The sequence below is a fragment of the Ranitomeya variabilis genome, chromosome 3 (assembly GCF_051348905.1).
Source record: "Ranitomeya variabilis isolate aRanVar5 chromosome 3, aRanVar5.hap1, whole genome shotgun sequence".
Classification (NCBI taxonomy): domain Eukaryota; kingdom Metazoa; phylum Chordata; class Amphibia; order Anura; family Dendrobatidae; genus Ranitomeya; species Ranitomeya variabilis.
In genome coordinates, this window is record NC_135234.1 from 592,661,114 (window position 1) to 592,686,936 (window position 25,823).

At 41.9% G+C, this 25,823-nt stretch overlaps 1 protein-coding gene across 3 annotated transcripts in view; it reads left to right on the forward strand.

The window, feature by feature from the left end:
* The window catches only part of DIAPH3 (diaphanous related formin 3), a 766,072-nt gene that overhangs the window by 546,272 nt on the left and 193,977 nt on the right, over positions 1–25,823 (forward strand). The window lies entirely within an intron of this gene.

The window sequence follows — 25,823 nt, forward strand, 5'->3', positions numbered from 1 at the left end:
GACCTTCTACTCCTGACACCGGAGACTCCTCACATAGTGTAACCCCTTTAAGGCATATGCTTGTGATACATATGAACCTATTTAGAAATAATTGTTTGTTGCTCGGAGGTAAACCGCAGAGCATAATCATTCCAGCACAAAATGAATGGGTGGTCAGCAACCCTTTTTTCTTTTTTTTAAATGTATTTATACTAGTTCATTATGAACCTTGCCAAATAGGTCTACCCAGATTTAACATTGATGGAATATTGCTGGAATTTATCAACATTATCTACTATATAATTGTCTAAGGGTCACTTCTGTCTGTCTGTCTGTCACGGAAATCCCAAGGTGCTGATTGGTCGCGGTCAAACAGCCACGACCAATCAGCGACGGGCACAGTGCGGCCACAAAATGGCTGCTCTCTACTCCCCTGCCGTCAGTGCCCGCTCCCTACTCCCCTCCAGTCAGCGCTCACGCAGGGTTAATGGCAGCGTTAACGGACCGCGTTATGCCGTGGTGTAATGCACTCCGTTAACGCTGCTATTAACCCTGTGTGACCAACTTTTTACTATTGATGCTGCCTATGCAGCATCAATAGTAAAAAGATCTAATGTTAAAAATAATTAAAAATTAAAAAATAGTTATATACTCACCTTCTGTCGGCCCCCGGATCCAGCCCAGGCCTTTCCCGTTCTTCACGATGCTCCGGTCCATGCATTGCGATCTCGCGAGATGATGACGTAGCAATCTCGCGAGACAGCTACGTCATCATCTCGTGAGACCGCAATGCACTCTTGGGACCGGATCATCGGTAAACGCCTGGGCTGGATCCGGGGGCCGACGGAAGGTGAGTATATAACTATTTTTTATTATAATTCTTTTTTTAACAGGGATATGGTGCCCACATTGCTATATACTATGTGGGCTGTGTTAGATACTGTGTGGGCTGTGTTAGATACTGCGTGGGCTGTGTTAGATACTGCGTGGGCTGTGCTATATACTGTGTGGGCTGTGCTATATACTGCGTGGGCTGTGCTATATACTGCGTGGGCTGTGCTATATACTGCGTGGGCTGTGCTATATACTGCGTGGGCTGTGCTATATACTGTGTGGGCTGTGCTATATACTGCGTGGGCTGTGCTATGTACTGCGTGGGCTGTGCTATGTACTGCGTGGGCTGTGCTATACACTGCGTGGGCTGTGCTATACACTGCGTGGGCTGTGTTATATACTGCGTGGGCTGTGTTATATACTGCGTGGGCTGTGTTATATACTGTGTGGGCTGTGTTATATACTACATCTCTGTGCTATACACTATGTTCCAAATTATTATGCAAATGACATTTTTCTCTGATTTACCTAAATGGTTGGTGCAAATGACAGTCAGTCTAATAAAAGTAATCACCCGTTATTCGAGTATACATCGAATTTTATGGAATAAACCTCTCAATGATAACAGTATAATCTCCATAATGAATAAAAACTTAAAATGCACTGTTCCAAATTATTAGGCACAGTAGAATTTCTAAACATTTGATATGTTTTAAAGAACTGAAAATGCTCATTTGTGGAATTTGCAGCATTAGGAGGTCACATTCACTGAACAAAAAGCTATTTAACTCCAAAACATCCTAACAGGCCAAGTTACATGTTACCATAGGAACCCTTCTTTGATATCACCTTCACAATTCCTGCATCCATTGAGTTTCTGCTTGCATTTCTTTGCATGAAGTCAGAATAGCCTCCCAGAGCTGCTGTTTTGATGTGAACTGCCTCCCACCCTCATAGATCTTTGCTTGATGATACTCCAAAGGTTCTCTATAGGGTTGAGGTCAGGGGAAGATGGTGGCAACACCATGAGCTTATCTCCTTTTATGCCCATAGCAGCCAATGACTCAGAGGGATTCTTTGCAGCATGAGATGGTGCATTGTCATGCATGAAGATGATTTTGCTCCTGAAGGCACATTTCTGCTTTTTATACCATGGAGGAAAGTTGTTAGTCAGAAACTCTATATACTTTGCAGAGGTCATTTTCACACCTTCAGGAACCTTAAAGGGCCCTACCAGCTGTTTCTCCATGATTCCGGCCCAAAACATGACTCCTCCACCTCCTTGCTGTTGTCGCAGCCTTGTTGGGACATGGTGGCCATACAACAACCATCCACTACTCCATCCATTTGGACCATCCAGGGTTGCTCAACACTTATCAGTAAACAAGAATGTTTGGAAATTAGTGTTCATGTATGTGTGGGCCCAATGCAACCATTTCTGCTTGTGAACACTGTTTAAGGGTGGCCGAATAGTAGGTTTATGCACCACAGCAAGCCTTTGAAGGAGCCTACACCTTGAGGTTCGAGGGACTCCAGAGGCACCAGCAGCTTCAAATATCTGTTTGCTGCTTTGTAATGGCTTTTTAGAACCTGCTCTCTTAATACGATGAACTTGCCTGGCAGAAATCTTCCTCATTATGCCTTTATCAGCACAAACACATCTGTGCTCAGATACAGCCACAAATCTCTTAACAGTACGATGATCACGCTTAAGTTTTTGGGATATTTCTAATGTTTTCATCCCTTCTCCAAGGCATTGCACTATTTGATGCTTTTCAGCAGCAGAGAGATCCTTTTTTCTTTCCCATGTTACTTGAAAACTGTGACCTGCTTAATAATGTGGAACATCATTTTTAAGTAGTTTTCCTTTAATTAGAATCACCTGGAAAACTAATTATCCCATGTGTTTAAGATTGATTTCAGTGATCCATTGAGCCCTGAGACACAATACCATCCACGAGTTTATTTGAAAAACAAAACAATTTAAAGCTTTCGCACTTAAATCCAATTTGCATAATAATTTGGAACACAGTGTATACTATGTGGGCTGTGCTATATACTACATGGCTGTGGTATATATTATGTGGCTGGACAATATACTACATCACTGTGCTCTATACTACGTGGCCTGGGTTATATACTGCATGGGCAGTGTGATATACTATGTCTGCTATATACTACGTGGCTGTGCAATATATTACGTGGCTGTCCAATATATTACATGGCTGGGCAATATACTACGTGGCTATGTTATATACTACGTGTCTGCTATATACTACGTGGCTGGGCAATATACTACGTTGCTGGGCAATATACTAAGTTGCTGGGCAATATACTACGTGGCTGTGCTATATACTACGTGGCTGTTATACACTACGTGGCTGTGCTATACACTACGTGGCTGTGCTATATACTACGTGGCTGTGTTATATACTACGTGGGCTGTGTTATATACTACGTGGGCTGTGTTATATACTACGTGGGCTGTGCTATATGCTACGTGGTCTGTGCTATATGCTACGTGGCCTGTGCTATATGCTACGTGGCCTGTGCTATATGCTACGTGGGCTGTGTTATATGCTACGTGGCTGTGTTATATACTACGTGGCTGTGTTATATACTACGTGGCTGTGTTATATACTACATGGGCTGTGCTATATACTACGTGGCTGTTATATTCTACATGGGCTGTGTTATATGCTACTTGGCTGTGCTATATTTCTCTGCTGTATCTGTGCATCATGAATCGTGGAGACTCTTTCGCCTGGGGCCCTCAATAACCTGGAGTCGGCCCCGGCTTCACTGATTGGTCACGCCCGGCCGCGAATAATCAGCGACAGTCGCAGTCCGTCTGCGAATTGGCGCGGAATTTGAACCACGCTTCTCTAATTGTTCGCGGCCGGCCGAATCCTTTGTATAAATTGCATTATTCTGAAAACTTCATAAATAAACTACATACATATTCTAGAATACCCGATGCGTTAGAATCGGGCCACCATCTAGTAAAATATAAACATGTAAATGCATGAGGCCATACCAACATAGAACACAGTCTGTGGCCATTACAGCTGAGCTGCAGTATCATTTTCATTTAGGCACGGATTCTGGCACATCCACACGAGTTGCATTAGTGTTATGCTGTTTTAGGGCTTTAGTGTTTGTTTGTGTTGCTTACTTTGAGCTTCGTAGTTCTACTAGAAGCCTGCTTCCTGTACAGCGTCTTGTGACATTGATGTGTGCAACTGAAGAGACTACTCTGGAATTAGCATGCCGTGGAATGTACTGTATTTTGCTTTTTACTATTTAATGCTATGTTTGTGTTGTACATCAGCAGTATATTGGCATTAATGGACATCTGCTGGTAGGGGGCACATGTAGTAGAGAAGCTTTCAAGCATTGGCTGCAGCGCCTGGGACTTGTAGGAGAAGCACTCATGCAAAAAGCTTCTCCATGGGAATCCATTTTATTTACAATGATTAAGGGGTAACTGAAAATTCAGATGTTTATAGCCTTAGAGTAGCACCAACATTAGAAGCTTTTGAACAGTAAAAGTTAAAATCTTTGGTAACAAAAAAAGAGAGTATACTAAAATATTACTCAAATAGCAATTATTGTTTCATTCTATGTATTACTTTATCTACCAGATCCCTGCAGTTTGTCTAGTCGTTATAGAAACCTTTTAGAAGGAGAAAAAGGGATATTCTCAACATCATAAATGGCTAAAGAGAACCTGTCATTAGCTCTATGCCGCCCGAACAGCGGCAGCATGAATCAGAACCTGTGAGTGCGATTGCCGCCAGGCATGATTTACACTCCTGTGAGTGCACATAAGGAGAAACCTGTCAGTCAACTGGAGTGGCGCTGGGGAATCATGCCTGGGACCACATTGGTCTGGTCAGATGTCTAGGTATGGACCCTGGCCCACAATTTAAACCTCCCTCTTGGATGCTGGGCAGTGTTTGGTGTATGCTGCCTATTGTTTGGAAAGCATGACTTTAGTGACAGGTTCCCTTTAAATATGCAAAATGCTTGTAAACCCACTACTAGCAATATACTTATTCTTAAAAATCCTATAATTTCTCAAGAACGGAGGAATTTTTACCTATATACTGCTCGTTGCCTAAATTACCCTGCTTTCTCGGTAACTTACAAGCAGATTAGCTGCACTTACAAGCTGTTTGCTGTAGAGTTTGGGAAAGACCAACGCCACACCCAGCCAACATCACTGCCCCAATGCTGCAGAGGTAAAGACACCTGTGCTTGTAGCATCGGAGATCGCAGAGTTTATGCCTCTGGACCAAACTGTCAATTACCAAGACCACACTACCACCCCTCGCCCCCAAGATAAGCAGGGAGGCTGAGTAGCAGTGCACTCCTGAGGATCAATAATGAAAACGACCATTTAAAATAGTTTTTCACAGAATTTGGCCAAAATCCCCATGTTTGCTATTTTTTTTTTGTAACCAACATGCAATGTTCTGAATGCAATGCATTGACTGCAGCTCTGATGCGCCAGCGGTTCCTCCAGTCTTTGCTTAGAAGCAGCCAGCATGCAATTGCTTCAGGTAGTTAGTGAGACTCTGTGCTATGTGTCTTACTGTTAGGTCCTCATAACTACAGTTGGTGCAGGATTTGCAGTCGTCCCTGGCCATGGACCCAGGCGAACCTAGAAGGTCCCTTTGGGCCATATAAGAAGACCAATGCTATTCATGCCCTGGAACTTGAAGTTACACCACTGATCCTGGTTCAGCACTCACGGCTCACTCACATGAGCGTATACAGTGCTGGCTGATGTTTTGTCGTATACCACTCGGACCAATATGATTCTATAGAGCAGTGCTAATCAGCGTATTTTTCTCATACAGATTCAGTATGAGAAAGAAATTGCTGTATGCTGCAGCTCAAATCTGATGTCATGTACCCATTAAAGTCTATGAGAGTGGAAATTGTCGGAACTGTAGATGGATGATGTCTGAGTGCAGTCTGGTTTCTGTAGACTCACAGAATAGAGAAGGTGGAGACATTTTGTTCTCCATCTTTTCCTTACCTGTAGTACGCTTCTCTCATGAGAGAGAATTGGATCACACTAATCTGACATTCGGGTCAGAGTTTGATCGGAGTGTCAATAAGCATAATCAATCCGATTTTTTTGGGAGGAGAGAATATACGCTCGTGTGACCCCAGCCTAAGGCCTGGTTCACACTTGCGTACCGGAGCTTTGCGGACGGCTGCATACTTCCTCCCTGAAGCTCTGCCCACTTCCACAATTATTCCGTTTAGGTCCGCCTACTTCTGCATGCATCCTGCGTACCTATGTTTAACAGGGTACGCAGGACATACGGATGTATCGACGGAGCTTCAGGGAGGAAGTACGCAGCCCGTCCGCAAAGCCGCAGTACGCAAGTGTGAACTTAGCCTTAGTGGTGATATCACTGAAGCTGATGCTGGCCAGTTACAAAAACTGACCAGAAGTACTATGGGAACATCAGAGCTGGATCACCAGGGGAAAGAAGTGGTGAGAATTGTACATTTTTTTGTTTTATACAATTTGCTGGGATTTTAGATTTAGAATTTTAGGTGGAGTCACATAGAGAATAAAATGGCCAATGAGAAGTAAACGAGCTTTGCATACTCACATATATGTGAGCTCATTGATTTACTTATGCATTTAGAGAACTGTCAGGATCACGGACCGCAGACCCTCAGGTACACTCAGAATACTGAGTTTAGCAGCAAGCAATTATTCCTACCTAAACATCTGCCTCAATTAAGTTTATGCATGAGCCCTTGTAGAGATGCTGCGTCCTGGGTCCCTGATCAGGATTTCGAGCACTGATAAGAGGGCTGGATAATGGCTCATCATTAGGAGCAAAATATCAGGCTTTGAAATCTCACTTGTGATGAGAGTAGGTCTGCTGTCGTGTGCGCATTTCTCATCTCGGCCTCTTCGAAACTCATTTATTTTTCTTCTAGGTTTTATTGTTGGAAGTACATTGTGCAGCCACAGTTAATGGCCTCTGTTCACTATTGAGTTCTTTTTCTGAGCTATACTAGAAAATGGAATCCTAGCTGATTCCAGTATGTCAATGGGATCCATTACAAGATGGATGATTGCAGATCTGTCCTATCTGCATTGACCAGGAAGACATTAGAAATATATTGTGAGTTAGTCATCAATCCTACACCCAGTAGGGATTATGACATTGGAAGTGACTTGCCTCTCATGATTTAGGCCCCATTTGCACCCATTGTATTCAGTGGTGGTGCGCACATGTCAGGTTTTTCACATGTGTGTGTGATAAACCCGCATGCATGTCCTTTTTTTTCTTCTTGCAGCACCTGGGAGCAGTGCTAACTATACTACTTTTCCCAGGCACGTATGTTACCCACGGACAGCATCGGCACTGTCAGGACGTGTGAATGGGGCCTTATAGTGTGAGAATAAACTTCTCCATGTTGAGGTGAAAAAAAATAACTTCATGTCAATTTTGCTCTTCATCAGATTTGATACCTAGGACCCCCACATTGCCAAGCAATATTGGTAAATTCTGACCATGGATCCAGTAGACTGTTAGTAGTCCCTTTAAATTAAAGATGTTGTCCTAGAGGTTTATGCATGCTTGATGGTGTACCATAAGTGTAATTATTTAAACCCACCAATACTACTCAGGTACTCCAACAAATATTGCAATATATGAATCAAACTTTTTTTTTTCTAAGCTCTTAAACCGGTAACATTTTAATATTGGGGAATAAGTAGATAGTGATATAAAAGTAATAAATAAAAAAAAAAACTTAAAAAAAGGATGTATCCCTCTTTGGTCACTTCTACATTAAAACTCAAGCATGGCTGGTGATGTGATGTCCTACCTACTGATACCTGCAGGGTGACGATCGTCAGGTGTCATGCACCTGTCCCAAATTAATGAAAGAGATAGGTAGACTATACTTTCCGATAGTAAATGCCACCTGGCAGTCATCAGTGGACATGATGCATTTGCCCACTTGCATCACAATGCTGAAGTGAGTGGAGGGGGACAAAGCTTTTGATTTAGTGGCTTGAGGTGCCCCACCTCTAGAACCTTAAAAACGTTATCCCTTCTGGAGATAGATTACAGTAGATTAGACACAGACACTTGCTAACTTACGTAGATGGGTAGATATTGTTAGATTAAGTGCAGAAATACTAGATATTTTCCAAACCTTTATCATTGCCCAACCATTCTCTGTGCACAGAACACTAAATTCAGAAAATGTAGCCATGCGTTAAATGCTGATTGGGGTCACCTGCTCAGTTTGCCTTCCATTCAGGTCTGTTGTAGGAAGCTTCCTCTCAGCCGTTGCTGGATCATTGGGTAGTGCAGATGTCCTTGATGGACAGGTCAGGTCAGCCGCTTTGCAAAGTCATAATTCCACTGCTGGCCTGAACACTCATGCTCCTAATGCAGCTAGAAACATCTTGTTAGTACGGTTCTGCTCTCCGCATGTCCTAGACCCGTCCAATAGACCTCCGCAGCGGTGGTCTATAACGTTCATGCGCCAGAATACTCCCAGTCATCCTCATAGATATTACAGGACTATGCAAGTTCAGCCATTGCTTCACATCAAGCTGCAAAAAACTGTAGTTGAGAGAAAAGAGTTTCTGAAAATAAAGCACTAGTGAAAACAGAATGCATTGGGTAAGTGTAATAATTAATAGCTATTGCCACAAGCTGGATTAACACAATGTTCATATTGCTGTAATAAAACCCGATCCCAATCCATCTTTCATTCTTTTTTGCGTATTGTTTAACTACACTGGACACTGAATATTCCAAGGTAAAGCGTCTAACCTAACGAAAGCATTCAGTGCTAATCACACTTCAGATTTCACATTTTGTCCGTGGTCAGATACAGATACTCCTGTCAGATGAACAAGAACCGATTTTCTATAAACTTTAATGAGCAAGACCCTGTACCTCATTATAGAGATGAACCAGTAGCCAGACTATTCATTGAATGTTATTAACTTTTAAGTCAACTCCTGCCGATTCTCATTGGCCTTTGTAACATTATCAGTTCCCAGGCAGAAGTTTCTGTAGATTGTGAATATTCTAACCAGTTGGTTTTATTTCACCACTTTCTTCTGCACGTGTTGTAGTGTTCACCTGGAGATTTGCACCTGTGCCTATTTACAGTCCATTCTGTAGGATTTTTTGGATTTTTACATATTACTCAAGGGTTTCCTTTTTTCCCACTACATGCAATGATCACCAGAATGATCAGACAATCCTTGTTAACAGATTGTGTGATCAAGTGATAACTAACACACATTTCCATCAATTGATGGCAGGCATAAAAGCTTTAGTTTGTGAGCAGCAAATCCCTCATCTAAATTGGGTGCCAGGCAGTTTGCCTTCATGTGGTAAAGTCCCCCTAAGTGCACACAGCTATCCTCTCAGTCCAAAAAACAATAAACTGTGCTGCCACAGGCCTGCTTGTTAGTCGTATATAACCATTTTGCTGTTTATTTGCTAAATGATCTTGAATTTACATTGATTACATACTTGCTATACACTGTGGGCTGACATATTTGGACACCTTCAAACCTTCAGGAGCTTTTATGAGATTCCATTCTAAATCCATAGTCCCTCTTATTCTGGAGTGTGACTGTGGAAATGTCTGCCCATTCACTCATCCACAAGAGCCTTTGTAAGGTCAGACACTGACTTTGGATGGACATGCCTCACAATCTTCATTTTTGTTACACAGGTGTTCAATGGGGTGGAGGTCAGGGCTCTGTGGTGCCTAGTCAAGTTGTTCCACTCCAAGCTTCCCAAACAGTAGTTCTTGCGTTGTGCAGTGGGGCACCATTGTGCTGGAACATAAAAGGTCCATCTATAAAATGTTTCCAAAGCCTACAATTGTCCAGAATGTCGTAAAGTCTGTTTGTATTGCACCATTTGTATTCTTTAACAACCATGGACAGATATCATGTTTGGTTCTCGTTTAGTAGCCTATCTACACAAGCCGATCCCAGTTTACATGCACGCAGAGATATCAGGACTAGATCATTCATTGAGTATTGGTTGCTGCTGTTCTCATCAGCACAGGTCCGGTTTACACAGAAAACTGCATGGAAAGTTGATCTTTTCTGCAAACCAATATATCATGTCATTCAGCGAATGAGATTTTGGCCTGTTTTTTGGACAATGGGCAGCCTGTTTAGACAGCACAATTATCGATAAATGTGCATTCTTCGTAACCCTCATAATTGTGTCATGTGAATGCACCTTAAATATGCCTAAGTTGTAAGATTTTCCTTCACTTCAACTAAGGGGCCTAGGCCAATTACTGATTAGCAAATTAAGTAGTAGAGTATGGAAAAAACTTTTCCTTGCCCTACACAAGAACGTAGTTACACTGAAGTGCCATTTCTGCACTGTAAGGAGACTAATAGCCGTGTAATCAATGGGAGGTATGTATCACAAGAGATGGCTGCTCTCTGTGATGTAACTTGGAGTATTTTTCTTTAGTGCACGTAAGCACTAGGATGTTGTTTGGTGCACCTGGCTCCGGGTTGCGGGTAGCTATGAGAGATGGGCGGGTCTGGCTACCCACATCCCTCACCTGTCGGTGTGGTTACAGCCTACATAATGGAGGCTGTTGTTTGGCACATAGCCTGGGTGTTGGGAGGAAGAAGGACTCCTGTGTGTGTGGCTCCAGACCGAGCCTGTGTGCTGGACATTACCCCCAGCCTGTGTGCCCACAGGCCTGGCGGAGCAGAACCCTGCTATGGACGTCGATGCTTTGTTTTTGCCTGCTCTGAAGGCATTTTACCTTTTGTTGGTGCTTCTGGGTTTATGAAGCGATAAACCCACATGAACTTTTAAAGAAACATACCTGCTGTTTTCCTCTTGTCACCTGAGTACAGATCCCTACAGGGCTTCACTCACCTGTCCTGTCTTCATGACCACTATACCAAGTATGCTTCAGCCATATCCAGCTACATTAACCTTGATAGGAAGATTTGTTTAGCCAAAACTTTTTGACAGTTTATATCTATCATATTCCTCATATATACGGTATCTTTCTCATCTGATACTGCATGTTTCATGCCCTGTTAACACATGTCTCCATTAGCAGTTGTCACTCTTTCCCCAGTAAATTGACAAACACTATAAAGGAAACAGTGTGGACCCCAAATTAGTCAGTGACGTTCTTTTGGTACAGGTTCTATTCACCTTATAATAAACCACTTGTGGGTGTGTGGAGCGTAAAGCACAGCCTGTATCTGCCTGTTACAGCAGTGATCGGAGTGGAGTAAGAATATTTGTTCCTTCTCATGTCACAGCCCTGCTCCTGCAGCTCACTGAGTTGTATTTACAATGTCGCTCCTGCAGTTGACACAAGTCTTGAGCTGTGTTGCTTCAGACTGCAGCCTGTTGTGACACTTGAATTCTCTGATGGGGGCCGTTGTATCACATTCTTGGAGTTACCCTTAAAGAGAAATCATATACTGATCGAAAAAATTGGTGAAAAATTCAGGATAAGAGTAATATAATAGTCAGAAATAGTGTTGTTCATCATGTACACATGCAGGACAGCTTAAGCTACTTTCACACTAGCGTCGTTTGCAATACGTCGATCAGGAGAAAAAACGCATCTTGCAAAGTTGTCGGCAGGATGCGTTTTTTTCCCCATAGACTAACATTACCGATGTGTTGCGACGTATTGCCACACGTCGCAACCGTTGTGCGACGGTTGCGTCGTGTTTTGGCGGACCGCTGCCGCAAAAAAAGTTACATGTAACTTTTTTTGTGCGTTAAGTCCGCCATTTTCGACCGCGCATGCGCGGCCGAATCTCCGCCCCCTCCTCCCCGGACCTTGCAACGGGGCAGCGGAAGCATCGTAAGACTGCTTCCGCTGCCCATGTCGGGCATTTTTTTCACAGCATGCGTTGGTACGTCGGCCCGACGCACTGCGACGGGCCCGAACCGACGCTAGTGTGAAAGCAGCCTTAGACTGAATAGTTACTTGAATGTAGTAAAACAGTAAAGCAGAATTCGTAACGCAGGTGTGAACATAGCCTAATGCCGCAGAGGAGACCTTTTTTTCCTATTTGTATTTTCTTATCCGTTTTCACTCTCTTGATTTGTTTGATAGATAGATTAGAGCTCCACTGGCCATAGAGCTCCTGACAATGTAATGAGCTGTAAGATGTCAGGTAATGGCTTGGGGTTACTTCTGGTCTGCTTAGTAAATATGTCTTTCTTCCCTCACCATTTTTGTACCAGCAGTGCCAATAAAGGTAATAGCTTTTGTGAGATGTACAGTGCTGATTGATGACAGTCAGTTCTGCTTCATCATCTGCTTGGAAGCTTTAATGTACACAGGACAAGATCTGAGCAGTCACAAACTAGTGCTTTCATCTGACCTTTATACATTGTCAATTGCTCATTTCGGCGTCATATTAGGCCATCTAAATAACAGCAAACATGTATGGCTCATTAATGTGCAGAAAGCGGCATCCACTGATACAATCATCATGGTCGTCTTAGCTGGCAACCTTCTTTTTAGTAATAATGTTCAGTTGGCCATAAAACTGTAAGCGGCTTTGATTTTTAGAAATCAATGCAGAAACAAGGCATTAATCTAAACACAGCCTATAGATTATTAGCGGAATTAGCATTATGGCATTGAAGAGCCGCATCTTATGCTCTTCCTGTAAGGATATATTACTTTGTGTTGTAAGTGACTGGGGGCTACATTTTACATTTATGGTGTTGCCTCCCTAAAAAGAGACTGTTTACAGCTCAAGATGTAATCACCTCCTTGGCCACTTATTGTTCAGGTTTTCATTCTTCAGCATCAGAAATAAATGCAAAACCTATTTGAAAGAAAAAATCCCAAACATTTCAACAAGTAGTTAGTGACTTGAGTCTTCCATGTATAAAATAGGCGGGTGTGGTGGTGGGAGTACGGTGTTTCCCATAAGGCCAGGTTCATACTGTGTTAAAGCAGTCTGTTCACATAGCTTTGACGGGCTGCGTTAATGCTATAGCCTACATGCCATCGCTTTATGCTATACCGCTAGCGCAGATGATTCATCTGACGGTACATCGCTAGCGCATGCTGATTATGGCATATGCGTTGGCGATGCGCCCGATAATAGGGGTTAATGGCAGCAATAACGTACCGCGTTACACCTCGTTATGCCACAGTGTAACGCAGTCCGTCTAACAGACTGCCATAATGCGGTGTGACCCCAGCCTAATGGGAGAATTCTCCATAAGAAAAACATACATATAGTGATCGGTGCGGGTCCCAGCAGTCGCACCACTAGCAATCAATGTGTTATTTATGTATCTTGTACAGCCCATTACAATAGTTTCCTATTGCCAGTCGCTCTCGCCGCAGCGGGTTTGTGTAGACGCACTCTTTCCACTACCGCTCCTTTCCCGATGTGATCTGCAGCAGAAACTCCCTTTTACACGTTCTGTGGCTGTAAAATTGACAACATCTCCATCTAGCTTTTAGCACAGATGTTACGCAGTGCAAGGCAAAGCGTGAATTGTGCAGTCAATCTGCAGCATTTCAGTCGCATAATCCTGCTGCTGATCTTCCGCTGTGGAAATGGCATAGTAGATATGACCGGTGTCCCATACCTCTAAGATCCTGATGGGTTCCTTTTCGAAAAAAAAAAAAAGTGATTTGTTGGGTTGAACCTTTGAGATCCTTGCTGATTGGGAAAGCAAAAGAAACATGCTATAGTTTCTTGCTCTTCTTCCAAGAGGCATAACCTTTTTTATTTTTCTAGCCATTTAGCCATATGAAGGCTTGTTTGCGGAATGAGTTGTACTTTTGAAAAACACCATTGATTTTACCATATAATATACTGGAAAATGGGAGCAAATTTCCAAGTGTTGTGAAATTGCAAAAAAAAGTGCAATTCCACAATTGTTTTTTATTCACCGTGTTCAATATATGGTAAAACTGACCTGAAAATATGATTCTCCAGTCAGTATGAGTACATAAATACCAAACATGTATTTTTTTGTGTGTGTGTGTTAATTTTTTTTTTTTACAAATTTGTAAATTAATAAAATCTTTTGCCAATTTCCGAGACCTGTAACATTCTCATTTTTTGGGATCTGGAGCTGGTTGAAAACTTTTTTTTTTCACAATTTGAGTTGACATTTTTAATGATACCATTTTGGGGTAAACAATATTTTGATTGCCATTTATTGTATTTTATTCAATGTTGCGGCGACCTAGAAAACGTAATTCTGACAGTTTGATATTTTTTTCTCATAACGCTCGTTTAACGATCAGTTAAATTAATTTTATATTTTGATCGGACATTTCTGAAAGTGGCAATATCAAATGTGTATTGTTTCCTTTTTCATTTGCCTTATTTTTCATGGGGAGATTTGAATTGTGATTTTTGTTTTCTTTTTTTTTTTATAACATTTTTTTTTCCTCTACCTTTTACTGTATTTAATAGTCCCCTTAGGACACTTGAAGCTGCGATCGCCTATGCTATACATAGCAGAGCTTTAGCATTTCTATGTATAGCAACAATCACAATTTCCTAATAATGCTGGCCACGGACATTAATAGAAGCACAGGGGATCTTCAGCAGACTCAAGGCTGTCATGACAGCCCATCAGCACCCCCTTGTTTGCAAGTGTTAAGTGCCGCTGTCAGTGATTGACAGTGGCATTTAACTAGTTAATAGCTGCGGGTGGATCCACCCGTGGCTGTTAGAGGTATTGATGGCCGATTAAATCAGCCTTCAAGTGTGGGGAAAGATGTGGGGTTAGAGTGTGGGCCTCCATCAAAGGCAGGGACGCGGCCGATGACGTAAATCAATGTCATCGGTCGTGAAATGGTTAAAGAGGATCTGACACCAGATTAAAAATGGACTTTTTTTTTTTTTCCTGTATTTTATTCCCACTGTCCACAAGAATATTCTGTTTGTTATATAAGGTTACTTTCACACTAGCGTCGGTACGGGGCCGTCGCGCTGCGTCGGCCCGACATACCGACGCATATTGTGAAGAAAATGACCGATGTTGGCAGCGGAAGCAGTCTTAAGACGCTTCCGCTGCTTCATTGTAAGGTCCGGGGAGGTGTGGGCGGAGTTTAGGCCGTGCATGCGCGGTCGAAAATGGCGGTCCCGACGCACAAAAAAACGTTACATGTAACTTTTTTGTGGCGGTGGTGCGCCAAAGCACGACGGTTGTGACGTGTGGCACTGCATCGCACTGTGTCGCTAATAAAAGTCTATGGAGAAAAAACGCATCCTGCGGGCAACTTTGCAGGATGCGTTTTTTCTCCAAAACGACGCATTGCGACGTGCAGTGCACGACGCTAGTGTGAAAGTAGCCTAATTTAATATTATTTTTTATTTCACCAACGCTTTCAGAGATTTAGGCCTTTTCACTAAGCTCTAATTTTTATGGTTTTTACCCAAGAGGCGTTGCTCATAGAATAATAAAGCAAAGCAGCCTAAAGACCACAGAGGTTCTTGTGAGCTGCGCCCCCTTGGTAAAAACCATCAAAATTAGCACAAATAAAAGTAGCCCATATCTGTGGACGTGTGAGGCTTATTCCAGCAATGTCATCACTGTACGGAAAGAAATGGCGTTTATAGAATTATAAATCCACCTACATACAGCTCCTTTATAGTTACCAACATATAATGGAGTCTGTCCAGAATGATCCCCTTGGCTTTAGGATTGGCAATGAGAGTTTGGGTATCCCAATAGTCATCAGGCCGTCTGACCCCCGGGCACTTTCTCCAGACACAGGTATTTGTCTTTACATGGGACTGCAGGATTCCAATGTGAATAATAATCTTTGTGTAACAAAAGGTTTCGCACCTTTATATTTCAAATCCCCAAGTTCTGATTGCAGACGGCTTAGTCGTGACAATGTGTGTTGCGCTCACTGTATTCCCCTGTATTTGCTGGGCCAGTGGGGGTCACGTGTCACGCAGAAAATATAGGGGAAGTGTGACATTTTCCATATTGCACTTCCTTATGATTCAGCAGTCACGTAACGTGACTGCAAACATTTCTTTTTAGCCCACAAACCACTTTATTTCATACACGTAAGAGCAGAACACAATAAAGCACTTTAAAGTCCCAGAAAAGGGAAAAGTAAGACATAGAGTGGAGATAAAAAGTCTACAGGTCCCTGGTAATATATCAGGTTTTTGTCACTTAAGAAAAATATCTTACCAAGAAGAAGAAGAATGTCAGAGTGTTTTCCACCTTTTGGGTATGTGCACACGTTACGTATTTGGTGTAGAAATTTCTTCACAATTCCCGCATCTCTTGGTAAGAAAAACAAAACGTATAATCGTCACGTTTTGCTCCATTTATTATGTGCTTTGGATGCAGATTTTTCCCCAAGCATTGGGTAAAATCTGCAGCAAAAACACTGGAAGAATTGACCTGCTACAGATATAAATCTGCAAGTCGCAAATAAGCAACGTGTGCACGAGACCTCAGGGTTCTCATTCACTTTGTTGACATTAGGAAACCCTTCAGGTTTTGTAACAAATTTGCTTAAAAAAAATCTGCATTGTGTGCACAGGCCCTTAATGTCACCCATAATCTGTACAATGTGTTTAAAAAATAAATTTAAATTCACATTTAACCACATTGTTAGTTTTGTTATTTTCTTTCCCCCCCCCCCCTTCAAAATTCTTTTAGAATCAGAGAACCATAAAATGTTAGAGTTGGAAGGAATCTTCCTAAAACTGACTAGCTGAATCCTTCTAAGCCATCAATTACAATTATGCATCACTGCAAAGTCCCAGGCAGCCCAGCTCCACCGCCTCTTCAACTCCTGACCCAACTGACTTTGTAGCGATGTAGAATTGTAGTTCTAATGATGATTCATGCAGGCAAGAGAGACTTCCTGTTTCTACGTGGAGCTTAGAAAGATTCAGCTGCTCAGTTTTTAATCACATGATGTCAGAGACCTAATGTTAACGTGTAGAATTAGCTGGGTAGAAAGCAGAATGAGCAATTGTAATACACAGTGCTGTATAATATGATGATTGCAATATATTAGGTGGATACAAAACTTTGATGACAGTGCTTATTTAATAGTATAAAAAGTTCAGAATCACATGACACAGCTGGCATTTTAACAGGGGTGTGTAAAATATGTACAGTAATTCCGTAACCAATTGCATAGCCTTCAATATATAATACAGCGGTCTAACAATTATAGAAGATATACAGTGTCATGGAAAAGTTTGGGCACCCTTGGTCAAAATTACTGTTATTGTTAAGTTATTATAATGAAAGTGAAGAAGCCGTAACCCTAACGGGCTAATTAAAGTCTGAAACCCTGATCAAAGCTGAGCACAGTAGAGAAGAGAGACGTGCACTCTGGCTTTTTATGGTGGTGCTGACTGGACGTGGAAGTATTCCACCAAGATACAGTCCCAAGCATAAACAGTTGCACTCCAAATTTCTTCAGAATTTTGCCAAGCAAGTGTTTTTTTTTATTTTCAAAACACCAAAATTAAACAATTCACCGCAGTGTTGTAAGGTAACGTTTCGACCCGCTGGGTCTATATCAAACCTTACTGAAAAAAACAAAAGAATTTACATGGTGTCAATCTTGTGTGAGGAGATAAATAAAATACATAAATACGAAAATACAACGGCCTATTAAATAGAAAACAGACATGTAAATACACTAGTAGATGAGACTATGTTCACAGAGGTTGTGGTTCATCAGTGCGACATCAGTGTATTACTATGATTTTGTGGACGTTTCTCTTTGCAACCTCTGTGAGCATAGTTCAGTATGCATAGACACACATAATGGCTAGTTTACAGCATTCTCCTCAGTCTCTTTTGTATCGCTTATGCAACGATTTGTATTTTCACCACTGCAACTTATGATATTTGTAATACCTAGAACCTTCTCCAGGATAGTACCGTCATGTATTGCATGGGACCCTGAATATTGCTGTCTCATCTACTAGTGTATTTACATGTCTGTTTTCTATTTAATAGGCCGTTGTATTTTCATATTTGTGTATTTTATTTATCTCCTCACACAAGATTGACACCATGTAAATTCTTTTGTTTTTTTCAGTAAGGTTTGATAAAGACCCAGCGGGTCGAAACGTTACCTTACAACACTGCGGTGAATTGTTAATTTTGGTGTTTTGAAAATAAAAAAAAACACTTGCTTGGCAAAATTCTGAAGAAATTTGGAGTGCAACTGTTTGCTTGGGACCAAAGCTGAGCACACACATCTCCAAGGGTGCCCTTTTTTGCATCTGCCTATTTTCATTTTTGTAATTTCTAAAATGTAAAACATGTCAATAGATATTTAATTTGCCTAAAATACAAAGGGAATGTGTCATCTATAACTTTAGGCTTTTTAGAGATCATTTCATCTTCCTTAACTGTTCACAATAACAGTAATTTTGACCAGGGGTGCCCAAACTTTTACAAACTACTGTATTCTCCCTATAACAGGGAAGATATCAAGCAGTGTGAAATGAGATTGTCATTGGTGTGCCCTCTTTTTTCATACACCCTGCTTTCTGGTGGTGTTTCGGTATAATCATTGCACTGATCGTGGTCTCCGCAGCCCCCCATGTACCTTCCGTTTTCATGTTTCCAGGGAAGATTGCTTTTTTTTGTGAAGTGAGAAAATGAAACGCACAAAAAATTAGACATCTGCTTCATTTTTATTACCCAATGTTGCTTATTTGCATAATAATGGACTCCCCTAATAACACACAGTAGGGTTTCCTGTGCGGTGCACTGACTTCTGAAGGTGCCGTGTACTAGCAGATAAATAAGATTGGGCAATACACATGTATCAGAAATGTATGTGCCATCCTTATAAATCAGGAGCCTCGCCAGGACAGTTTAATTAGAAATATGTGTCTGCCCGTGTCTGCGGCTGCTCCTCCTGACAGCTCGTGCTTGGGCTGGTGGCGCTGGCAGCACATGCACACTTTATTTTCATTGTGTTATACTGCCGTAGTGTTTTATCTTGTTTGGGCTTATTGTTTTTCTTAACTGTTCCTCCAGATATTGCTTCATTCATCTTGTTCTAGGTGAACTTCTATCATAACTCAGCTCCCTATCACGGTGTTGTATTGTTAGGGATCGCCATCAGGAAAGTAGTGCATTGGTGTTATTTATCTCCAGATAATATCCTCGTTCACTGCTAGTCGCGGCGGTCCCTGTATTAGCTAGCTCTTATCTATGTTTGCAAAATGTGTTTTTTATTGTGGGAGACATACTTAGTAACTATTATATGATTGAACAGTTAACATAGAAAAAGTTTTTTTTTTTCCATTATGTGCTCAAAATGTCTTATACAGGTGTCAAACTGCACACACAGCCCGACACCTCTATCCACTGCCCAACATCTCCATCCACTGCCCAACATCTCCATCCACTGCCCAGCATTTCCATCCACTGCCCGGTGTTTCCATCCACTGCCCGGTGTTTCCATCCACTGCACGACGTTTCCATCCACAGCCCAACATCTCCATCCACTGCCCAACATCTCCATTCACAGCCCAGCGTTTCCATCCACTGCCCGGTGTTTCCATCCACCGCCCAACGTTTCCATCCACAGCTAAGCATCTCCATCCACAGCCCAACATCTTCATCCACTGCCCAACATCTCCATTCACTACCCAACGTCTCCATCCACTGCCCGGCGTCTCCATCCACTGCCCGGCGTCTCCATCCACAGCCCGGCGTCTCCATCCACAGCCCGGCGTCTCCATCCACTGCCCGGCGTCTCCATCCACTGCCCAACGTCTCCATACACAGCCCGGCGTCTCCATCCACAGGCCACACATTGTATTATGCCCAGCTCTCACTAATTGAAATGCCGCAGTTAGTTCATAATCTACTGTCTAGCCCCAGTAGTTGAGAATTTAAAGGGAATCTGTCACCAGTTTTTTGCTACGCCATCTGAGAGCTAGATGATGTAGGGACAGTGACCCTGATTCCAGCGATGAATCACTTAATTGGGCTGCTTGCTGCCGTTTTACTAAAATGAATGTTTTTTTCAGCTTCAGATCTAGCAGTGCTTTAAATGCTGAGGTCTGTATAACCCCGCCCACACCACTGATTGGCAGCTTTTTATATACACTGTTCATAGACAGAAAATAGCCAATCAGTGGAGGGGGTGGGGTTATACAGAGCTCATGAATATGGAGCACTATATGGCCGCTGGTTTGCTAGTCTTCTAGTGATAATCTCCTGCTTATAAAACAATGATTTTGTCAAAACTACAGCAATTGACCCAGTAACTGAGACATCACAAGAATCAGGGACTCTGTCTCTACCTTAATCTGTTATAAGATTAGATGGCACAAACGTAATGTGGGTCAGTGCCTTCCCTTTGTGTATTCATAGAATTGGAAAAGTGAAAAGTTTACACTTGGCATTTTTTTCCCTGCATATTTTTCTGCAGAATTACGAAAGGAACAATGTTTTACAGAAGTAGCAAAAGCTATGAGATTTCAGAAACCTCCTAATTTTTCCTTACTTTATTTTGATTTGATGATCTGCAGCATGTCGGTTCTTTCAGCGTTTTTTCACCCATAGGAAAAAAAAAGAAAAGCAAAGACACTGCAAGAAACGCAGCATAACATTTGTCCTGTGTTTTGCTAAATATTTAGTGCATAAAACTGACTTTATGAACATGTCCTATAGGCTAATCACACCTGCACCAAAAACTGCAGCTATTTCCTACATTTTATACACCGTGATTTCACTGCCAAGAATAAAGGTTTTGGTCACAGAAAATAGTTGTAAAAACGTCAGGTAGAGAACAGTTTCTCAAGGTGGAATTAGAGGTTACCTATTCCCTAGAGATCCCCTAAAAAGGCAGAAATATCAAAAGGCTGCACAGCTGTTCTAGAACCAGTAGATGTGCAATATTCAAGAAATAAAAAACAAAGCAGTATGAACATATACCCTATAGTAAGAAAATCACCTGCGAGGGGCGATCATTAAAGATTTCCCCTGACCCTCTTCCTGTGGACACACTAGGGACACACACGTCTCCCATACATACATGTAAATAGTATAGGGGACTTGGTTAACACTTTAGAGTAAAAAGTGTAAGAGCCACCCCATCGTGACAAGGTGTACCCACCCGGCATGGTCCTATCCTATCCCTGGTATTAGAATCTTCCCTCGTGCCAGCCGACCAGCACGGGGCCTGGCTATCCACCCACCTGGGAAGGTATAGAAATGCCTAGCTCAGAATGGGGGGCTCGCCCATGTTTATACAAAGTACAAAAAACTACAGCAAAACCAAAGAAATGATCTGGAGCATCAGCTGGTATAGGTGCGTGTGTAAGAGCACATTTACACTGGCCATTTCACAGGCAAAACCCAAGGGAAAAAAAGCAAAACGAGCGTATGCTCTATAGTAAGTAAATAGTAATAGTATATGTAAATCACAGGGGACTTGGTGAAAACTATTGATCAAAAAGCATAAAAGCCATCCCACCGCCACAAGATGAAGATAGTTTATCCTTAAGTTGATGCAGATAGAAATTCAGTCTGTAAAAGCCGAGGAGCAGCCGAGTCCAAGATTCCTTGTCTTTGTTGCGGACTACATTTTTTTTCTGCTCAGCATTGAGCGGCTCAGTCATTGTGATTCGTCTTTTTTTTTTAAGTAAAATAAATGAGTAAACATCCTATTATGTGTTGTGATACCATACATTTTTGCAAGGAGTGTTTTTTTAAAATTTACATTTTTAATATTTAGCCCAACGTTATGGCAGCGGCATTTGCCCATCACAGCACGGGACACTTGGAACACGATCGTTCATTAGCATGTATTCCTAAACATGTGGCCTTGCTTATCAATTAACCTACGGTGATTAGTAAATTTAGGAACTGCTACATCAAAATAAGAGAATAAATACATAAAAATAACTGAAAGCAAATGTTCCAAGGCTTCGAATAAAACCACAGACACAAAGGAAAGTTTCCTAGTCAGAAATCTGGCCTTTGCTGAATGTTTCCGGAGAGCTTTTTCCTCTGCCTCAGGACAGCTTCAAGCAGATTTCATCCCTTCTAGAGGATTGACGTTCCTCAGCTTTTCTGTAGTGAGCTGCTCCGAATATATAAGGAGGGCAACATGCAACAGCTCTGCAGATAGTAACCACATGAACTCCACTATTGCTACAGGTGCATAAACCCGAGGTTCTTGGCGCACAGTTTGATCAAAGACCGACCTCTGTGCTTAGGCTTCAAAATAACTGGGAAAGAAAGAATGTTATCTATATGGTGCTCTAATTACAGTTATATGAAAAAGGTTGGGCACCCCTATTAATCTTAAGCTTAATGTTTTATAAAAATTGTTTTTTTGCAACCGCTATTTCAGTTTCATATATCTAATAACTGTTGGACACAGTAATGTTTCTGCCTTGAAATGAGGTTTATTGTACTAACAGAAAATGTGCAATCTGCATTCAAACAAAATTTGACAGGTGCATAAGTATGGGCACCTCACCAGAAAAGTGACATTAATATTTAGTAGATCCTCCTTTTGCAAAAATAACAGCCTCTAGTCACTTCCTGTAGCTTTTAATGAGATCCTGGATGAAGGTATTTTTGACCATTCCTCTTTACAAAACAATTCCAGTTCAGTTAAGTAATGGGATGGCCATTCCAGAACAGTGTAATTGTTCCACTGCATGAATGCCTGAGTAGATTTGGAGCGGTGTTTTTGGATCATTGTCTTGCTGAAAGATCCATCTCCTGCGTAACTTCAACTTTGTCACTGATTCATGAACATTATTGTCAAGAATCTGCTGATACTGAGAGGAATTCATGTGTCCCTCAACTTTAACAAGATTCCCGGTGCCGGCATTGGCCACACAGCCCCAAAGCATGATGGAACCTTCACCAAATTTTACTGTGGGTAGCAAGTGTTTTTCTTGGAATGCTGTGTTTTTTTGCCACCATGCATAACGCCTTTTTGTATGACCAAACAACTCAATCTTGGTTTCATCAGTCCACAGGACCTTCTTCCAAAAAGAAATTGGCTTCTCCAAATGTGCTTTTGCATACCTCAGCCGACTCTGTTTGTGGCGTGCTTGCAGAAACGGCTTCTTTCGCATCACTCTCCCATACAGCTTCTCCTTGTGGAAAGTGCACAAAGTGCGTTGTATAGTTGACCGATGCACAGTGACACCATCTGCAGCAAGTTGATGCTCCTCCTGACGCACGACGCCGCCCTCCTGACGCACGGCGCCGCCCTCCTGACACACGGCGCCGCCCTCCTGACGCACGGCGCCGCCCTCCTGACGCACGGTGCCGCCCTCCTGACGCACGGCGCCGCCCTCCTGACGCACGGCGCCGCCCTCCTGACGCACGGCGCCGCCCTCCTGACGCACGGCGCCGCCCTCCTGACGCACGGCGCCGCCCTCCTGACGCACGGCGCCGCCCTCCTGACGCACGGCGCCGCCCTCCTGACGCACGGCGCCGCCCTCCTGACGCACGGTGCCGCCCTCCTGACGCACGGCGCCGCCCTCCTGACGCACGGCGCCGCCCTCCATACACACTCTGCCACCCTCCGGGCACACTGCTTGTATGACTCCAGAATAGGAGATGCCCGCTGTCCCTAACATCCTATGACCCTTGTGCTGTATTTCATTTCTTTGTGGTTGTGTCCTGCTATGATGTACTATAAAGAAGAAAAAAAAGTCAACACTTGTAGGGAAGAAACATAAAAAGTACCAATTGACTTTATTAGCTAGACATACATATTTAATTCATGAGTAAGAAAAAAAACATGAAACATTCCCTTTATTGATTGCGTTCTGTGGAGTTAAAGGCTGTGGACATCTTTTGTACTTTGTATTTTTTTTACTTGTTCACGTGCTTCCTAATTGCAATATAGTCGCTTTCTTTTTATTCTAGGCTGTTGTTTTCTTAAAGGTGAAGTAATGTTAGCACAGTTTGGACCGGAGACACAGCCACGCTGCTGGACTGAACTGTCAATCATGAGTGGTACACCACCCACACCACAAGCAGGAAGGCTAGGGAGTAGTGCTGAGTGAACGTGCGCGGATAAGGCGTTATCTGAGCATAATCGATTGACTTTGGCATGCTCAAAAAATGTTTGAGTCCCCACAGCTGCAAATCTCCAGGCTGTTAGACAGCAGCAACACATGCAGAGATTTCCTAACACACAGACAATCCCTAGATGTGTTGCTGCTACCAAACAGCCATGAGACATGCAGCCGCGGAGACTCAAACATATTTTTCAAGCACGCCAAACACACTTAGTTAGAACAAGAGCATGCTCAGATAACACCTTATCCGAACACGTTCCCTCATCACTACTAGGGAGTGGTGCCCTCCTGATATTAAAAGAAGTGAATAACCATTTTAAGACGAACCTGAAATTAGGAGCAGGTTGCAAATTCCATATCAGTGGCTCAGAAAATGAATGAATAAAGGAATGGGGATCGCAACTTGAAATTGTGTGACTTTTTTAGCTTTGCTAACATATTTAAATATATTTCTTACTTTAAAAAGGTGTCCTTTGCATTTGAATTCTTTCCATTGTATATTTGCAGGAGAATAACTAACACTACTTTATCCTAATAAGAGAGGTCGGCATTTTTATTTTAGTGTATATGTTTTCATTCAAGCTTTATGGGCTTATCTATCCTGTTGATGCAGAGACACAACATCCTCTGTGATCCCTACGGAAGGCATTTTCAACAGTGTGAATGCTGTAGCCAGCCAGAGGGCTCTAGCCAATACACTGGCTTCATTTTAGGATCTCAAAAGAATTAAGCGCAAGAATGTGTTTCTCTGAGAAATGAATAGAATAAAGATTGCAAGTTCTTCCTGAGATCCTCTGTATGATTGTAACATCATGCCGGTCTGGTCTGCATGGACGCAATACCATTTCAATCTATAAATAAGCATCTCTCTCTCCCTTTCTTTCTCTCTCACTCTCGATGTGTGTGTGTGTGTGTGTGTGTGTGTATATACAGTACAGACACAGACAGTTTGGACACACCTTCTCATTTAAAGATTTTTTTGTATTTTCAAGACTATGAAAATTGTAAATTCACACCGAAGGCATCAAAACTATGAATTAACACATGTGGAATTATATACTTAACAAAAAAGTGTGAAACACCTAAAAATATGTCGTATATTCTAGGTTCTTCAAAGTAGCCACCTTTTGCTTTGATGACTGCTTTGCACATTCTTGGCTTCTTGAGTGAAGGCAAAAGAGCCAACAAGTGCTAAGCATCTCTGGGAACTCCTTCAAGATTGTTGGAAGACCATTCCCGGTGACTACCTCTTGAAGCTCATCAAGAGAATGCCAAGAGTGTGCAAAGCAGTCATCAAAACAAAAGGTGGCTACTTTGAAGAACCTAGAATATAAGACATAATTTCAGTTGTTTCACACTTTTTTGTCAAGTATATAATTCCACATGTGTTAATTCATAGTTTTGATGCCTTCAGTGTGAATGTACAATTTTCATAGCCATGAACATAGAGAAGGTGTGTCCAAACTTTTGGTCTGTACAGTATATGTATATATATATATATATATATATATATATATATATATATATATATATATATATATATATATATATATATATATATATATATATATATACATAAATACACACACATACATGCATATATATTATATATATGTGTGTGTGTATATATATATATATATATATATATATATATATATATATATATATATACATACATACATATACAGTGGGGCAAAAAAGTATTTAGTCATTCAGCAATAGTGCAAGTTCCACCACTTGAAAAGATGAGAGGCGTCTGTAATTTACATCATAGGTAGACCTCAACTATGGGAGACAAACTGAGAAAAAAAAATCCAGAAAACCACATTGTCTGTTTTTTCATCATTTTATTTGCATATTATGGTGGAAAATAAGTATTTGGTCAGAAACAAAATTTCATCTCAATACTTTGTAATAT